This window comes from Ovis canadensis, chromosome 3 (assembly GCF_042477335.2).
Source record: "Ovis canadensis isolate MfBH-ARS-UI-01 breed Bighorn chromosome 3, ARS-UI_OviCan_v2, whole genome shotgun sequence".
Lineage (NCBI taxonomy): Eukaryota > Metazoa > Chordata > Mammalia > Artiodactyla > Bovidae > Ovis > Ovis canadensis.
The window spans coordinates 11,745,338-11,765,102 of NC_091247.1; positions in this window are offsets into that span (position 1 = coordinate 11,745,338).

Below are 19,765 nucleotides of genomic sequence, written 5' to 3' on the forward strand. Positions count from 1 at the left end.
AGATCCCTTTGCTGTGCAGAAGCTTTTTAGTTTATATGAAGACTCATTTGTTTATTTTTGTTTTGGTTTCCCTTGCCTGAGGACACATATCTAGAGAGAGATTGCTAAGCCTGATGTCAAAGAGCATACTGTCTGTTTTCTTCTAGGAGTTTTATGGTTTTAGGTCTTACATTCAAGTCTTTATCCGTTTTGAGTTTATTTTTGTATGTGGAATGAGATAGTGGTCGTTTCATTTTTTTTGCATGTGGCTGTCCAGTTTTCCCAATACCACTCATTGAAGAGACTATCCTTTCCTCACTGTATGTTTTTTGCTCCTTTGTCATAAATTAATTGGCCACATATGCATGGGCTTGTCTCTGGGTTCTTGATTCTGTTCCGTTGACCTCTGTTTCTGTTCTTCTGCCAATACCATGCTATTTCGTAAGTTAGGATATTTGTTACTCCATCTCAGATTTGTCTTAGCTGTTTGTGCACTATCACCTTTCTGTGTGAAGTTTAGGATCAGTTTAACAAGTTTAATGAGAAATCTTATTGAAATTTTAATTGAAATTGCAGAGACCTCATCCATTCATTTGAAAATTAAAGTATTTATGATAGTGAGTCTTCCTTTCCATGAACGTGATTGCTGTTCAGTCGCTCAGTCGTGTCCTACTCTTTGCAACTCCATGGGCTGCAGCACACCGGGCTTCCCTGTCCTTCACTCTCTCCTGGAGTTGGCGCAAATTCATGTCCACTGAGTCGATGATGCCATCCAACTATCTCATCCTCTGTTGCCCCCTTCTCCTCCTGTCCTCAATCTTTCCCAGCATCAGGGTCTTTCCCAGTGAGTCTTCTCATCAGGTGGCCAAAGTATTGGAGCTGCAGCTTCACCATCAGTTCTCCCAATGAGTATCCAGGGTTGATTTCCTTTAGGATTGACTGGCTTGTTCTTCTTGCTGTCCAAGGGACTCTCAAGCGTCTTCTCCAGCACCACAGTTCAAAAGCATCAATTCTTTGGCGCTCAATCTTCTATATGGTCCAAATCTCACATTCATACATGACTACTGGAAAAACCATAGCTTTGACTAGGCTGATCTTTGTTAGCGAAGTGATGTCTCTGCTTTTTAATATGCTGTCTAGGTTTGTCATAGCTTTTCTTCCAAGGAGCAAGCATCTTTTAATTTCATGGCTGCAGTCACCAGCCACAGTGATTTTGGATTCCAAGAAAATAAAGGCTGTCACTGTTCCCATTTTTTCCCTCATCTATTTGCGATGAAGTGATGAGACTGGATACAATGATCTTAGTTTTCTGAATTATTATGTGCATGTGTGTATTCTTCAATAATACTTTTTATTTCTTCATGGAGAAACATCTTTAGTTAGTTGATTACTAGAGTTTATAGTTTAAAACCTATCCTTTTCCTGTTTATAACTGGTCATTTCTGGTAGATAGCACACTATGGATTTTCTGTGTTGGTTTCATATCCAGCAACATCAATTTCTTTCCAGTTCCAGCCAGGAAGACCAGGAGCTTTGGACTTGGTAAAATGCAGGTCCCAAGGCCGGATGCAGTATAGGCTCAGTTCAGTTCAGTCGCTCAGTCGTGTCCAACTCTGTGACCCCAGGGACTGCAGCATGCCAGGCTTCCCTATCCATCACCAATTCCCAGAGCTTGCTCAAACTCATGTCCATCAAGATGGTGATGCCATCCAACCATCTCATCCTCTGGCATCCCCTTCTCCTCCCGCCTTCAATCTTTCCTAGCATCAGGGCCTTTTCCAGTGAGTCAGTTCTTCGCATCAGGTGGCCAAAGTATCAGAGGTTCAGCTTCAGCATCAGTCCTTCAAATGAATATTCAGGACTGATTTCCTTTAAGATTGACCTGATAGCTCAGTTGGTAAAGAATCTGCCTGCAATTCAGGAGATGGTGGTTCGATTCCTGAGTCGGGAAGATCCCCTAGAGAAGGGAACTGCTACCCACTCCAGGATTCTGACCTGGAGAATTCCATGGACTGTCTAGTCCATGGAGTCGCAAAGAGTCAGACAAGACTGAATGACTTTCACTTTCACTTTCACAGCAGTATAGGCTGGATGTTTGGAATATGGCCTTGGCCATCAGATAGGTGAACCTGGGTTTGAATCCCAGATCTGCCAATTACTACCTGGGTAAGTTATTTAATCTCTCTGGGCTAATGATCACATCCATTCCCTGAGTTATTTCAAGTAATAAGGCAGAGAAAATGCATAAACGTGCCTAGCACAGAGAAAGAACTGATACCAGTTCTTGTTATTATTACTAAGTGGCTTCTCCTGTGTAACCAGGGAGATAATTACCCACAGTAAAATAAATCAATTCCTGCTTCTATTAATCATGGAGAAGCTACACAGAGATGCCAGTGTTTGAAGCAACTTGATCACAAATTAACTCCCATGTTCAATGACTGATTTGGAGCTCATATTTGAAGCCCATTCCTTTTCTCTGTCTGTGCCATTTTAATACAAGGCCCCCCAACCAGACAGCAAATGGCCCGCCATTGACCACCAGTCTGAGAAACTTGGAGGACACCTGCCCATCTTTCTGACCCTGCCCCATGCCCCTACACCCTGAACCACTCTGAGTAATGTGGTGAACATCAACTGCTGTGGACTGAATGTGTTCCTCCCAAATCCATATGCCGAAATCCTAACCCCAGTGTGATGGTATTCGGAAGTGGGACTTTTGGGAGGTGATTAGATCAAGAGGGGCTTCCCTGATAGCTCAGTTGGTTCAGTTATTGGGTCGGGAAGATCTGCTGGAGAAGGGATAGGCTACCCACTCCAGTATTCTTGGGCTTCCCTTGTGGCTCAGCTGGTGAAGAATCCACCTGCAATGTGGGAGACCTAGGTTCGATCCCTGGGTTGGAAAGATCCCCTGGAGAAGGGAACGGCTCCAGTATTCTGGCCTGGAGAATTCCATGGGCTGTATTGTCCATGGGGTTACAAAGAGTCGGACACGACTGAGCAACTTCCACTTCACTTCATTTCACTTCACTGGATCAAGAGGGCAAAGCCTTCATGAATGGGGTTAGTGCCCTTCTAAAAGAGCTTTCTCGAGAGCTCCTTCCACTTCTGCCACGTGAGGACACAGTGAGAAGATGGTTGTCTTTGACTCAGGAAGAGGTCTTCACCCAACACCAATCTTCTAGATCTTTGATCTTGGACTTACAAACTGTGAGAAATAAATTTCTGCTGTTTATTAGCCTAGTATGTATTTTTTTTGTTATGACAGCTTGAGCGAACTAACATACCAAGTCCGACCATCCTAAATATACCCTTCAAACAATTCATGTGGCTATTTCTTCATAATGCGGATACAGACAAATATCCAGACATGCAATAATATCAATTGTATTTCTATTATTGTTTTGTTTTCTTTTTAGTTGCTAAATGATGTCCGACTGTTTTTTAACCCCATGGACTGTAGCCTGCCAGACTCCTCTGTCCCTAGGCAAGAATACTAGAGTAGGTTGTCATTTCTTTCTCCAGAGAATCTTCCCAACCCAAGGATCAGTTGGGTTTTTTACCACTGAGTCACCAGGGAAGCCCCATTGTTATGATACTGTTGTTATTATTAGTAGTATCAATACTACTCCTGATACACACTAATCAGCTGTTTACACAGGGCTCAGGTCCAACAGTTCTGAAACCCAGTGCCCAGAAGAACTGGACAGTGGGTGTGGTTGACAAAGGAAAGCCCTGTGAGGCAGGACTTTGTAAACACATTCAAAGGAGAGCTGGAGAATATACCTAAAAAGGACTCTGAAGGGTCCCATACGCTTTTAAGCTATCAATAACACTCACGTACCTTATATATAGAAGCCCTCCCTGGTCAAAGCCCCAGCTCCCAGGACTGCTTCCCAAGGGCTATGTGATCCTACTGCAACAATAGAATCTGGTATCATTGCTGATGGCGCAGAGAGAAGCACTTTGTAGACATCATCTCATTTAATCCTCCCAACAAACCACCAAGGGAGTGAATACCCCCACAGAAGAACCATACTTCAAGGAGCGGCAGGGAGAGGATGTTGACCCAGAGCCATTCTGAGATTTTTAGTTCAGTTTTCGTTTTTTTTCCAAACGAGTGAATGCTACTGTGGACTGCTAAGCATTATTCCCGGATTAGTGTGTCTTCGGCTGGCACCTGTGGGTGGTGGTGCTGGGCTGTGGAGTCACTTAAATGCCCCACTGACAGTTTTCACCAGACCAAAGAATATCTGATTGGGCTGGTGAGGACTTCTGCTCAGCCACTAGGAGTGGGGGCAAGTCCTGAGCTCATTTGGGGGTGATCTGATCGCCCAGATGTGGCCAGGGCCCTGCTTCTAGCATCTCCCTTGAGGGTGCCCCATTGGCAGAACAACAGCTTCCCAGACTCTGCACAGCAGCTGTTCTGACTTCATGGAAATAGCTGAGGCTGGCATGCCTCACCCCGTCTTCCCTTGGATACCCCGGGAGCCTGAGGCACAGCTGAGGCCTGGGTAGAGGGGGAGGAGGTCTCTGGGGCTCTGATCACAGAGTTCACCCTGGCAGAAGCTATAGAGCTCAGGGACCTTCCCCCTAACCCTTTAAAATCTGCCAGAGTCAATACTGCCTCAGACAGCAGCCTGGGGGGCAGAGGAAAGGGGATGAAAGAAAAAACTGTCAGGCAGATGCTCAAAGACCCCAAAGCCTCAGAAATGCACTGAGTCAACTCCCCAGCCCATTGCACCAGTGGGGAGAGTGAGGCCCCAAATCAGACTCTTTACAGGAATCTCATAATATCTCCTTAGAGAGAGTGTGTTGGGTGACCTTGTCCTCTCCTCCCTGGGAGGGGCCTAAAAGGTCCCAACACAGCTCATGTCCTCCATGCCTCATCCTCCATGCCTGTCTCGACTTTCCCCTCTGGAATCCAACCACACACCCTGGACACTAGAACTGGGGTGCCAGAGAGCTCTGAATTCACCTCCCATACAACACTCTCTATATACCCCTTTTAAAGCGACAACAAATCATTTGTCAATCTTTCCAAGCCTATAACAAAGATAATACCAATACATGCTTTTCCACTCCTGGGTGTATGCTCAAGACTTGAGTACATACGTCGACCAAAATACCTGATACATGTATTCATAGCTGCTGAGTTCAAAACGGACTCAAACCTGGAAAGGACTAAATGCCATCAACAGGAGACTGGAGCGTTGAGCTGTCGTGTATTTCTGTGACAGGGCGCTACACAGCCATGAGAAGGCAATGACCCACCGGCAGGCGCAACATGGATGAGTCACATCTTTACTGTGTACCAAGAAGCCAAATGCAAGAGAGTACTTACTGTATCATGCCGTGGGTATGGAGGTCAAGAACAGACAAAACTATCCGAGATGATAGAAGGCAGTGGTTACATTTGTCATATACTAAGTTCCTCTAGGCATTTAGCTACTATACCAGTTTCCCAAGGGCTGCTATAGAAAATTAGCACAAACTGGGTAACTTTAAGTAGCAGAAAGTTTTTCTCTCAACGTTCTGGGGCCTAGAAGTCTAAAATCAAGATGTCAGCTGGGCCAGGCTCCCTCTGGTGACTCTGGTGGAATAAATCACCCAATTAGCCTGTGGTACCTTCTGGTAGTTGCCTTGGCATTCCTAGGGTTGTGGCAGCAGAATGCCAATCTCTGCCTTGGTCTTTACATGACCTCTCCTCCAAATTTCCCTCTTCTTATCAGGACACCAGCTACTGGGTTAAAACCTAATCCAAAATGACCCTAATTCCATATGACCTCATTTTAACTTGATTACATCTGCAAAGACTCTATTTCCAATAAGATCATACTTTGAGTCCTAGGGCTTAGGACTTGAACATATCTTTGGGGGAGATACAGTTTTACCCACTACAAATATGGTTTCACATTTCCTATTCTGCTCTATTGATCCATCAGCTTAAAATGCACCAGTAGCAGACTGTTTAAAATATTGTAAGCCTGTTGCTGTTTAGTCGCTCAGTCATGTTCACCTCTTGTGAGACCCCATGAACCGTAGCCCACCAGCCCCTCTGTCCATGGGGTTTCCCAGGCAAGAATACTGGAGTGGGTTGCCATTTCCTTCTCCAGGGGATCTTCCTGACCCAGGAATCAAACCCAGGTCTCCTGCATTGGCAGGTGGATTCTTTACCACTGAGCCACCAGGGAAGCCCACTGTAGATTCATGCTGTGCTCTCATATCTGTCAAAACCAGTACCCTCCATTACTCTTCTTTTTCAGGTTCTCAGAATTCCCTTACTTATTTTGCCATAAGGACTTTAGGGTCACTTGCTTCTTTTAAAATTCCTATTGATATTTTACCAAAATTCATACATATATATGTAACATTACTCACCAATAACAAAAAGGTGAATTATTCAATAAATAGCAGTGGGACAGCAAAACAGACATCCAAAGAAACAGCTGAACCCCTACTTCACACTGTATACCAAAACAAATTCTAGAATAAAACTTTGGAATAATTGCAAAAGGATTCTCAGAGTAAGAAAGGCCTTAAAAGTATAATTAAAAAAAAATAAATCTAGGGACTTTCCTGGCGGTTTCATGGTGAAGACCCAGTGCTTCCACCGCAAAGGGACAAAAGGTCAATCCCTGGTAGTGGAACTAAGATCCCACATGCCATGAAGTATGGCAAAAAACAGAAAAAACGAACCCATAAATGAAAGGATTGATAAATTTGGCCACAAAAAATTATTTTAATTCTTCATGAAAAGTAACGTAAACAAAGTCAAAACGCATATTTATTATAGACATATCATATGTTATTGAGAAAGGGCTAATATTCTTGCTATTTTCAGAACTCTTACATATCAGGAAGGGAAAAAAAACAACCTAATTAAAATATAGGCAAAGTATATAAACAAACAGTTCCCAGGAAAGGAAATGTAAATGATTCTTAGTCATATGAAAACATGGTCAACCTCCCTTGTAGCAGGAGAAATGAAATTACAGCTACGAGATATCATTTTATATCTAACAGATTGACAAAGATCAAAAAGTTTGATAACATGCTGTGTTGGCAAGGGTGTGGGAAACAGGCATTCTCATTCATTGCAAGTGGGAGGGCAAATTGGTACAACCTCCCTGAAGAGAGATTTGGCAATATCTAAGTAAATTAAAAATCTACATACCCTTTAGCCCAGCCAGTCTATTTCTAGGAATTTGCCATACAAATACACTTGTACACATGCAAGTTGATGTATGGATGTGGCTATTTGTTGCAGCTTTGCTTATAATAACAATAGATTAGAAACAGCCTACCTTGCCATCAGCAGAGCAACAGTGAAATGAATTGTGGAAAATCTATTTGGTGTAATACTATGGACGGTTTTTTTATGGAGATGGAACAGTTTTATATTTACAATGTGGAAAAATCTCTGTAGCTAAGGGCAGGGAGGAAGCAAGGAGCAGAATAGCATGAACAAAGCAATACCATTCGTGGGGAAACAAGGACACGGGCATAGAGTATTTCTCAATGGATACACATGAAACCGGTAACAAAGACTGCCTTTAAGTAAGGAGCTAAGATACTAAAGTTAGGAAACAGCATACTTAATGCCTTCCAATACTATGTGCAAGTGTGAATAACGCCCCAAAATCCAAACATTTTAAACACAAGAAAATCATAAAGAAGGAAAAACAGTGAGAGTTTGCATCTGAGATCTGAGTTTAAATGTCAGCTCCACCACCTTCTTGGACAAGTTATCTCAGCTCCTAAACCTTAGTTTTCCCCATCTGTAAAGTGGGAATAATACATAATACCCATCTCAAGAACTAGAAGGGGAGAGTATGGAGAGCAAGACAGCAAAAGCAAAAGTGCAAAAGGCTAACAATTGGTGACTCTATGGGGAATTCCTTGGAGGTCCAGTGGTTAAGACTTCAAGCTTCCATTGCAGGGGCCACAAGTTCCACCCCTGGTCAGGGAACCCAACGTGCCACACAATGTGGCCAAAAATGAATAAATAAATAAACAAACAACAACCACACACACACAAAAAAACAATTGGTAACTCTAAGAATGTTGTTCTTCAAGCCAGGCTTTAGCAATACGTGAACCGTAAACTTTCAGATGTTCAAGCTGGTTTTAGAAAAGGCAGAGGAACCAGAGATCAAATTGCCAACATCCACCGGATCATCGAAAAAGCAAGAGAGTTCCAGAAAAACATCTATTTCTGCTTTATTGACTATGCCAAAGCCTTTGACTGTGTGGATCACAATAAACTGTGGAAAATTCTGAAAGAGATGGGAATACCAGACCACCTGACCTGCCTCTTGAGAAACCTATATGCAGGTCAGGAAGCAACAGTTAGAACTGGACATGGACCAACAGACTGGTTCCAAATAGGAAAAGGAGTATGTCAAGGCTGTATATTGTCACCCTGCTTATTTAACTTCTATGCAGAGTACCTCATGAGAAACGCTGGGCTGGAAGAATCACAAGCTGGGATCAAGATTGCCGGGAGAAATAGCAATAACCTCAGATATGCAGATGACACTGCCCTTATGGCAGAAAGTGAAGAGGAACTAAAAAGCCTCTTGATGAAAGTGAGAGAGGAGAGCGAAAAAGCTGGCTTAAAGCTCAACATTCAGAAAACGAAGATCATGGCATCTGGTCCCATCACTTCGTGGCAAATAGATGGGGAAACAGTGTCAGACTTTATTTTTGGGGGCTCCAAAATCACTGCAGATGGGGACTGCAGCCATGAAATTAAAAGACGCTGACTCCTTGGAAGGAAAGTTATGACCAAGCTAGAAAGCATATTCAAAAGCAGAGACATTACTTTGCCAACAAAGGTCCATCTAGTTAAAGCTATGATTTTTCCAGTGGTCATGTATGGATGTGAGATTTGGACTGTGAAGAAAGCTGAGCGCCGAAGAATTGATGCTTTTGAACTGTGGTGTTGGAGAAGACTCTTGAGAGTCCCTTGGACTGCAAGGAGATACAACCAGTCCATCCTAAAGGAGATCAGTCCTGGGTGTTCTTTGGAAGGACTGATGCTAAAGCTGAAACTCCAGTACTTTGGCCACCTCATGAGCAGAGTTGACTCATTGGAAAAGACTTTGATGCTGGGAGGGATTGGGGGCGGGAGGAGAAGGGGACGACGGAGGATGAGATGGCTGGATGGCATCACCGACTCGATGGATGTGAGCTTGAGTGAACTCCGGGAGTTGGTGATGGACAGGGAGGCCTGGCGTGCTGCGATTCATGGGGTCGCAAAGAGTCGGACACGACTGAGCAACTGAACTGAACTGTGTTGTATGGGAATTTACTGCATTAAAATTACTACTTTTCCTGTAATTTTGAAGTGTTTTCTAACTAAAAAGTTCTTATTTTTTTTGTTGATAGTGTGTCCCACCCCAGACCTATTAAATCAGGAATCTCTAGAGGTAAGGCTTGTGAACCAACCTCTTCTCCCAAGCAAGCTGTATTCTGAGAACCACTGGATCAGCACAAATCTGGGGTGACTGAGCAACCCCAACACCTCACTGCAGCCCACTTGCCTCCCTTCGTGGGGCACAGGTACAGTGGGTACTTTACCTGATGGGCATGTGCAGGACTGGGAACATGGAACTGGAGTCTGGGGCAGAGACTGGCTCCCCCTGGTTATCTTGGGGGACAAAGGGGCCCAGTGCCAAGCCCAGCCCCCCCACCCACTGCGGGGCTCTCTCCACGGGGCCTGTGCTGGGACACGCAGGGAACCCCGGCCCTGGCAGAGCCCCCATCAGATAAGGCCGCCTCCCCAGTGCTGGCAGCCTTCAGAGCCGGCGAGGAGTTTACGTAAGCCTGTTGTTGATGGAAAAACAAATGCACCAGCAGGCGTTTCCTGGCCTGCTCAGAGCCCTGGGCCCCAGACGCTGGCTCACCCCGGAGAGGCTCCGTCCTGACAGCTCCCCTGGGGGCTCCGGCGAAACTCTGGGGGTCCCATGTACTAGAAGCCCGGCTCTTTGGAGGCCACCCAGAGCCCCTACCCTCAAGCCCAAGCCACCCTGCACGTGAGCCCAGCATGCAGGAGGCATTTAATTAATGCTAATTCTTAACCACTTTCCCGTGGCCCTAGCACCAGCCTGGGCCTCCAACTCTGGCCCTATCCTCGCCCCAGCCTGGAGCCCAGGAGGGGCTGGTCCAGGCATCCATCAGCACCACTCCATTGAGTGCTTGGTGCATGCCTGGCCCTGCTCTGGGGCAACGTGGTGAGGGAGGTATGGGAACCAGGGAAGAACTGAAGATGGGCAGAAAGAAAGTGAAGTCGCTCAGTCGTGTCCGACTTTGAGGCCCCATGGACTATAGCCCACCAGACTCCTCCATCCATGGAATTTCCCAGGCAAGAGTACTGGAGTGGATTGCCATTTCCTTCTCCAGGGGGTCTTCCTGACCCAGGGATCAAACCTGGGTCTCTCGCAATGCAGGCAGACGCTTTACCATCTGAGCCACCAGGGAAGCAGAACTAGCAAGAAATTAGGGGGGAAACCATCTTCACATGGCACCTCTTTTCTTGCTTTTAAAACTAGGGAGCGCTAAGGCACCTTCACAGAGGTGTTGGACAGAAAGAAATGAGACAGCTGAGGGGTTTTCTTACCCACTCCCTATTCCCTTTCCATCTTTGCCTGGAGGAAGGGAGACAACCAAGGTTGCAATTCCAGCTCCAGCAGCTCCAAAACCTCATCAGCTTATGACCAAGTCTCTTTATAAAATAGGGCTATTTTTTTTTTATTATTTTTTTTTTGGCCTCACTGCATGGCATGTGGGATCTTAGCCCCTCAACCAGGGATCAAACCTGGGTCCCCTGCATGGGAAGGGCAGAATCTTAACCACTGGATCACTAGGGAAGTCCCTAAGATAGGGCCAATTCTTGCACCAACCTCAAGTACTGAGAATTAAATGAGACATTTTGAGAATTAAATGTGATAATGACTATAAAGCTTTTTTTTTTTTTAATTGCACCATGCAGCTTGTAAGTATCTCAGTTCCCCGACCAGGGATTAGACCTGCGTCGCAACAGCGGAAGCCCAGAATCCTAAGCACTAGGCGACCAGGGAACTCCCTAAAACTTTTAAATCACACCCTATCATTGTTATGTCAGGCACACAGTATCACACAGAAACAAGTCACCATAGATGTAAATATATTATGCCCACCTGCCTTTTCCATCTAGACGCAAATATCTGCTTTTCCCGGTACCCTTTCCTGACCCCCAACGGAGGGCTAGGTAGGTGCCCCACTTACTTTCCCTCCCAAGTCCCCCTCCATCCGCTCCTTCTAGCAGCCCTCGTCACCCATGTTACCACCCCCAGACTATGCACTCCCTGTGTGCCAGGCTCCACGCTGGCCTTGGGCACCCAGAGATAAATCACGTTCTGGCTCTGTCCTCTAAGGGGACCCAGCCTAGAGGGTAGAGATAGATGATTACAGAGAGCAAGGAATCACTAACCAACACAGCATTGTAATTATCCTCCAATTTAAAATAAATAAAAATTTAAAAAGAGAATATTATATGAATTACAAAAGCTAAAGTGGGCACTCTGCTGGCATGACACCTGACACACAGTAGGAACACCCTGAAGCCCTAATTACAGTAAACGATGCTATTTAGGGCTTCCCTGGAGGCTCACGTGGTAAAGAATCTGCCTGCATTGCAGAAGACCTGGGTTTGCTCCCTGGGTCAGGAAGAGCCCCTGGAGAAGGAATTGGCTACCTACTCCAGTACTCTTGCCTGGAGAATTCCATGGACAGAGAAGCCTGGCAGGTTACAGTCCATGGGGTTGCAAAGAGTCAGACATGACTGAGCGACTAACACACACAATGCTATTTAACAGCGGAAAGCCCTGGAGTCAGGTGCTGGCTCTGCCACTCGCCTGCTGTGTAACCTTGGGCCAGGCACCTTCTGTGGACTGCGATTTCTCCATTCATCCGGGGAGATGCTAACATTAAATACCCATCTTCAGGCTCTGGTGAGATTCTAACAAGCTAATACACCTTCTGGACTATCAGAGAACTGAGTTTATCAGCTACGTCTGATAAACGACTACCCTATCAAGGCCTGTGTGGGGAACACAGTCTCGGGTACAGGCTTTGGTATCAGGCCTGCTCTCAGGACCCAGCCTGGATGCCCCCTTGTTTTGCAATGTATGGCTAATGGCTCAGCCTCAGTTATCTCTAAAGTGAGGATAATGGTATGTACTTCCTAGGATGCGGTGAGGCGCCAAGGAGATAACAATGGTGAGAGTTAGTATTTGTTGCACACTTAATCATTGCCAGACAGGATTCTTGAGTGATTTTTGTATGTTAACCCATCTCTGGTCATTTTACAGCTGGATAAATTGAGGCAGGGAGACTGTAAGACCTTGCCCAAGGGAAGTGTTGGCAAGGGAATCATCCTAGCAGTCTGGTTGGCGCCAGAGCCCAAGGTCCTAACCACCCTGCATCACTGCCGCCCTTGAACCTGTTTCAAAAGCTTAGACATGGCACATAGTCAGGCCTCAGCAAACAGTAGCCACTATTATGATTCTATTAATATATGTGTTGGTATCATCACGATCCTAATTACTCATCAATCCCTTCTCTAAGCAGGGCAAGCTGAAGCACTTTGGGCCTGAGTGGGTGCCAGGTGAGAGCTGGCACGATGAGCCCCGAATGTGGGCAAAGTTTTAGTTCCTGGTCACACCCAGTGAGAGTCAGCACACGGGGCGGTGGGGCAGGTGGGTCCAGCACTGGGGCCAGGCCCCAGGTGAGCATGGATGTCACAGGTGGCCCTCTTCGCCCAGCCTGGCGCTGGACACCCACCCAGCTCCCGAAACAGGGCAGGGCCAGGCTGGAGAGGCCAGGGCAGACACTGGGCCTTTGTGCCCTACTCCCCACGCAGCCCAGCCCAGAAACCCATCCCCACCCTTGCCCCAGGCTGGGCGCAAGGTGTGCAGTGCCCTCCTGGGAGAAGAAAGAATTCAGGCCGGAGCTGGGAGTCTGGCCAGGACCCTGGCTCCACTGCCCTCTGGCTGAGAGTCCTGGGCCAGTCTCTCCCTGCTCGAGGCCTGGTTTCTTCATCTCCAAGATAAGCATAGCGAGCTAGACTCAGTATGGGTAGGGCTTAGGAAGAGGGAGGAAAGGAAAGCACTGGTCCTGACGGGCTGCAGTAAGGGGACAGGGTAGGGGCCTGGCCACCCCTCTGTTGGGTACAAACATGGTTAGGGCTTTTCACCCCCTCCTCAGACAGGCCCAGATCACCCTCAGCCCCATAAGCACAAACCCCCAAACTGCAGCATTCCTACCCCCCACCTGCAGTACACAGACACCCCCTTGAACACCTGTATTCATCTGAACTCTTATCCCTGTGTGAACACACAGATTTAAACACACCCTTGAACAAAGACACACATGCCTAATCACAAACACACACGCTCTGGATCACAGACAGACACACACTCCTAGTCATAGACACACATGGACAAACATCCCTGAACAAAGATGCCCACACCTGATCACAGACACACACATCTCAACAAATACACGTGTGCACGCATACATGGTCAGTCATGTCCAACTCTTTGTGACCCCCACAGACTGTACCCCACCGGGCTCCTCTGTCAATGGAATTTTCCAGGTAAGAATACTGGAGTGGGCTATCGTTTCCTACTCCAGGGGATATTCCCCACCCAAGGATCAAACCTGAGTGTCTTGCATCTCCTGCATTGGCAGGTGGGTTCTTTACCACTGTGCCTCCTGGGAAACCCCCAACAAAGACATAGACACCCCCAAATTAACATACATACCAACATGACACAAACAGAAACTGACATCAAAACAGTCTATACCCAGCACACCCCACACCTGCCTATCCATCACACACCAGGCAGACGGGCTTCAGTCCTCATTCATGGAGGCCACTGGGAAGGGAGGTGCAGAGTGAGCCCCCAGAGGAGCCCAGGATGGGTGCCTGGAATTGGAACTGCACTTCCTCTTCCCTTTTCATACTTGCGGAACACCTCAGGCTTAAGCCCAACATCTCTGCCCAGAGGCTTCCAGGACTGAGCCTAAAAGAAAGGAGGACATTTGGAGAGACCTCCTGGGTGCCAATCCCTGAGCTGTGTGAGTCCATGCCCTCAGAGCCCTGGACGCTGCCTAATGCAGTACCTGGCACACCTTAGGGACTCCAAAGCAGAAGCTGAGGAAAGCGTCCAGAGCCCCAAACAGAAATAGCTCTCAGGTCTCTCAGCTGAGGTTCCCCAGGTGGCTCAGCGGTAACGAAAATGCCTGCCAATGCAGGAGATGAGGGTTCAAGCCCTGAGTCGGGAGGCTCTCTGGAAGAGGAAATGGCAACCCACTCCAGTATTCTTGCCTGGGAAATCCCATGGCCGGAGGAGTCTGGCGAGCTACAGTCTATGGGATCGCACGACTTAGCGACTTAAACAACAGATCTCTGACCTCCCTGCAGGGTATTTCAACAGTGCGGACCCCACCAGAGCAATGCCGCGGTGCACCGCCAGGGGGCGCCCTTGGCCCGGTCGCTGCGGGGGCTCTGCTGCCCCACCCCTGGCGTCCCTCTTCCAGTCCCAACGGTGCCGGCGCGGCTCCCCCCGGAGCTTCGGTTAGGTCTCCGCGGGCGCCCCCGCAGGATGTCTCGGCTCCCCACCCTGCCGGATCCGACCTCAGCTCCGGCTTCCGCCCCCTCCCCAGTCCCCAGGGGCCTCCTCGAGCAGCTCCAGGCTCCGCAGCCACCCCCTCTGCCCGGAACCGCCCGAAGCTCACCCCCACCCCAGCCTCTGTCTGAGAAATTCTGAGGCCGTCCCACAGTGGAGCCCCCTCCCTCGCCTCTTCTCTTAGAGCAAAGACTCATAAAGGTGCCTGAAGTGAAAGACTGAATTGAATTGAATAAATAGCAACACCTCCCCCTCCACCACCCTCCCAGAGCCAAGCATCCTACGTGCCAGGCACTCTGAGTTATATCCTTCAGTGTTCACGAAACTCTGTGAAGTAGGTGTTAACCACTACCTCCGTTTTACAGTTTAAGATGCTAGAAGTTCAGAGAGGTTAAGTAATTTCGCCCAGGATCTCAGGAGCAGTAGGTAGCAGCCCAGCGTCTAGGGCCAAAGGTATAAGGGCCAGATTCTCATCCGCCTCGAAGGCCACACTGACATTTAATCTCTCCAGCATCTAGGAGGTGTTTTTTTTTTTAAGGACCCACCACCTGCCAGGCACTGGGCTGGGTGTGATAAAGAACACGGGGACACTGACTCATAGAGCTTACAGTGGTGAGAGAGTAAAATAGTCCTTAAGCATCACCTACATATTCATCGTGAATTTGCTCACTTGCTCTAGATATGTTACTAGGAACCCCATGTCCAGTGGTGTGCTGGCTGTGCTGACTTAGGCAGGAAGGGGCCAGCCCCAGGGAGCCTGTGGCAGGGGTTGAATGGGGACAGACATGCATCCCTGCTTGTGTGGTGAGTTAACTCTGAGGGCCCGAGTTACAGCAGGGTCAGGAAGGAAGAAGGCTAAGCAAGCAAGCGTCCATAAAGGAGGGAGCAACTGAGCAGGAGTTTTTGAAGGAAGAAGGGGGAAGGACCCCCAGGCAGAGGGCCCACCCGGTGTATAAAGCATGGGTGAGTTTGGTGTGTACTTGGCTGGCTTTAAACCCAGAGATGGACGGGGCCCGAGTCCTGCACCAGAGAGGTGGGCAGAGGCCAGCTCGTGACTCAAGTCTCACACACCAGCTTAAGGACCCACTTGCTCAGGAGGGATGGGAAACTCAAAGAAGAGAAGCAATGTAAATGTCCCAAGTGCCTTTCACACCTCTGTGACTCAGGGCCCCTTGATGGGAAGGACGGGTCAGCACTTCGATGTCTTAAAGGCATCGTAAACTCCAAATCCCTGGTCATTTCCACCCCTGCCCCCCGACCTCTTCCCAACAAATTTTCCCATTGCATCGAAAGGCACCACCATCCACCCAGTTGTGGCTCTGTCCCCTCTTTCTCTCCCCATAGCCAGCCCATCTCCTCTGCCTCCATGCAGTCGGGTGCCCCATCATCTGACTGCACCTTTATCTTTGTCCCCAACTGCCCTGACATCTTTTCCAGTTTCCTGGTGCTCTTGGAATAAAGATACAGGCAAAGTTACCTGGAAAGCAAATGGCCATGTCTCCAGCCCCAAATTCCCACCATTCAGACTTACTCTGAAAGCTCCAGGCATTCTAGCTACCTCTGAGTGCCTCGGACGTGCTCAACTCAGGACCTTTGTACATGCTGCTACTCCTTTTTCTCCACCTCCCCCTCCCACTTGTGAGTTAATTCCCACTCGTGAATCTGATCTCTGTGACACCTTCCTCCAGGAGGCTGTTCTTTCCCTCATCTGTGTGTATGGTCTCACATACACCTTGTCACAGACATCCATAGTCACTTTGAGGCTATTTTGTCTTGCTTCACAAGACTCTAAGTTCCATTAGGGCAGGGGCTGTCTTATCACTGGTATCCTCAGTGACCAGGACAGGACATACCTGAAGAAACTATGACAAACCTAGACAGCGTATTAAAAAGCAGAGACATTACTTTGCCAACAAAGTTCTATCTAGTTAAAGCTATGGTTTTTCCAGTAGTCATGTATGGATGTGAGAGCTGGACAATAAAAAAGGGTGAGCACCGAAGCACGGATACCTTCAAACTGTGGTGCTGGAGAACTCTTGAGAGTCCCTTGGACAGCAAGGAGATTAAACCAGTCAATCCTAAAGGAAATCAACCCTGAATATTCATTGGAAGGACTGATGATGAAGCTGAAACTCCAATACTTTGGCCACCTGATGCGAAGAGCTGACTCATTGGAAAAGACCCAGATGCTGAGAAAGATTGAAGGCAGGAGGAGAAGGGGATGACAGAGGATGAGATGGTTGGTTGGGGTCATCAACTCAATGGACATGAGTTTGAGCAAACTCTGGGAGACAGTGAAAGATGGGGAAGTCTGGTGTGCTGCAGTCTCAAACAGTAGGACACGACTGAGTGACTGAACAATAACAGCAAGATGAACCTGGTTCTGATGCTTACTGGCTGGGTACCTTTAGGCTACGGTCCATCAGGTCACAAAGAGTCAGACATGACTGAGCCACTGAGCACTGCAGACCTCAATGCCCAGCACTGGGCCATGGAGAAGGGAGGAAGAGAGGAGGGGAAAGGTCGAAAGGATGGTACAAAGGACCTGCTGGCACTCCTAGAGTCTCCAGGGGCCGGAGGATCCAGGATAGCCCCTCCCTGGGGCTTCAGCTGGCAGATGAAGCCTAGGGGTGTCCACTCTTGCCAGCAGGACCCACCAGCCACAGCGGCCAACATTTCCTCTCCAGAAAGCTGGTTCTGCCACGTGGGACTCTGACCTGAGTACAGGGTGGGGAAGGCAGTCTGCTCAGGAAAGAGCACGGGGATCAGAGGTATCTCCCCAAGGCCGCCAGGGCCACGCCCCAGCTGGTATCCAAGGTGTCTGTGAGCTGAAGCTGACCCACCTCCCAGAGCACCCGCAGCCATCAAATTACTCTCCACCCCCCAGGGTGCTCTGAATCCCCTTGCCTGTCCTGCTGTGTTCTCACCAGGAATGCTCACCTTCTCCCCTTCTCCACCTGGTCACCTTTGGTTTGTCTAAGATCCCAACTCACACACCACCTTCTTAGAGTCTCTCCCAGCTTCTTCAGACAATTTCTCACCTCTCCCCTGTAGCTCCCTTAATAGTTAGTCAGACCACAAATATAGCATTGTGTACACTCGTTTATGGAATCCTAACAGTATCTCTATATAAGGTAGATACTACTGGTCCCGTTTTACAGATTAAAATACTGAGGTTCAGACTGACTAAGTACCTTGCCAGAATTCCATCTGCCCCCGATGTCCCTGCTCCAGGGGAAAGGAGACTTCATAGGATGGGACAGGACGGAGCACATTCACAGTCAAGACCTCAGCCCCTGAAAACAGCTTAATTTGCAGTTTGGAAATGGAAATGCCTGTTCCTGGGTGTAGGTCCCAGGAACCAGGAGGCTCTCTCTGTTCACAGCAGGTTGGAGCCCACAAGGCTCTGGTGATGGTCCCTTGGTCCCCTCTGGAGGAACATATAGGGAGGTGGGAACCTGCCTCAGAGTCTCATGTGGCAATGATGACAACATCTCCTCCCTGCCATCACCAGGGGACAGAGCTGGGCTGGCAGCCTGAGCCCAGACTCAGCCCCTGCCCCACCAAGTGCCTGCCCTCCAACCTGAGTCTCTATTTCTACTGTCCTTCCGGTGCCACCTTCTCCCTCTCTGTCACTTTTCACCAGCCTCAAAGCGACCGTCCCTGTTTCCCTTGCTCTCTGTGTCTCTCTCGGCTCTCCCTTTCTCTCTCTGAGTCCCCCTCTATCTCTGATTCTTCTCTTCTCTGTCTCCATCTCCTTTCTCTCCATCACGCCATCTGTCCACCTGACTCTGTCTCTTAACCTGGGTCCCTGTCTGTGTCTCTCTGCCTCTTTACTACTCTGTGGCTACTCTCTTTCTGTCTCCCTTTCCCTGTCTATCAGGGATCTGTCCTTCGGCCTCTCTGCCCTGTATCTTTGTCCCTGTTGGCTTCTCTGTCTCTGCCTATGTATCTTTATCACTGTCCCTTTCTTTGTGTCCCACCCTTTCTCTGCCTCCCTCCCCACCTCCCTGTCCCTGTCGCTGTCTGAGTGTCACACCCTGTATATGTTACTCTGTCTGGACTCTGGAGAGAGCAGAGCCTCCTCTGCAGCGCCCCGTCCCTGGCCCAACAGCGGGTGCTGCTACAAAAGTTGCTCCCAAGTAGGGGGCGGGGGACCCCCGGGCATCATTCCAGGGCCTGCTCTGTCTGGGTGGCAGTGCTGACAGACAGAGATACGGATCAGACTCGGCTCTGTCCGGGCCTGAGCAGGGGGCACAGCCTGGCTATGCGGGGGCGTCTGGGTGCCTGCAAATGTTTGCCTATGTACACATCTGGGTTTGTGTGCGGGTCTCCCTGTGTGGGGTGGTCTAGGTGTCTGTCTCGATGTATCTGTGAGCGTCTGGGCCTGTTTATGTCTGTCTGCAAGATATGTGGGGCTGTCTGGGAGTGAGCATCTTAGCCTGTGGGTCTATCCATCCTTTTAATGCCTCCACAGACGTGTGCATGTCTGTGGAGTCAGGGTCTATATGTGTGGCTGTCCACAGGCCAGGTCCTCTGCTTGCATTCTCTTACCCAGTCATCAATGAGGTGTAGACTCTATTATTCTATTTGACAGGCAGAAAAGTTGAGGCTCTTAACCTCCATGCCTGGGTGTATGAGTATGAATGTATCTGTTTGAGGTTGAGAGCTTGGCATCTGGAGACAGATCTGGTTCAAATCCTGGCTCCTCTACCACTAGCTGCCTGACTCCAGGCAAGTTGGTTAGTCTTGGGCAATCCTGAATTCATTCAACAAAAATGTATCGATCAAAACCAGATAAAACTAATCCCTGGTGCTACAAGTCAGAATAGGAGCCACCTTGGGAGGGGCTGACAGGTAGGGGGCCCAAGGGAGACTTACGGGTGCTGTCAATATCCTGTGTCTCCATCTGGGTGGTGGTTACATGGGTGTGTCCATTTGGAAAACAGTAATCAAGCTGTTCATTTTCAGAAATGCACCCTTTATGCACATTATACATCAGCATAAAAGTTTTCCAAAAATTGATTGATCTCTATTTACCAGGCATTAAATAGCAACAATAGTGTTTTGTGAGTGTGTGTGTGTTTAACATTTCAGAAAGTGAGGCA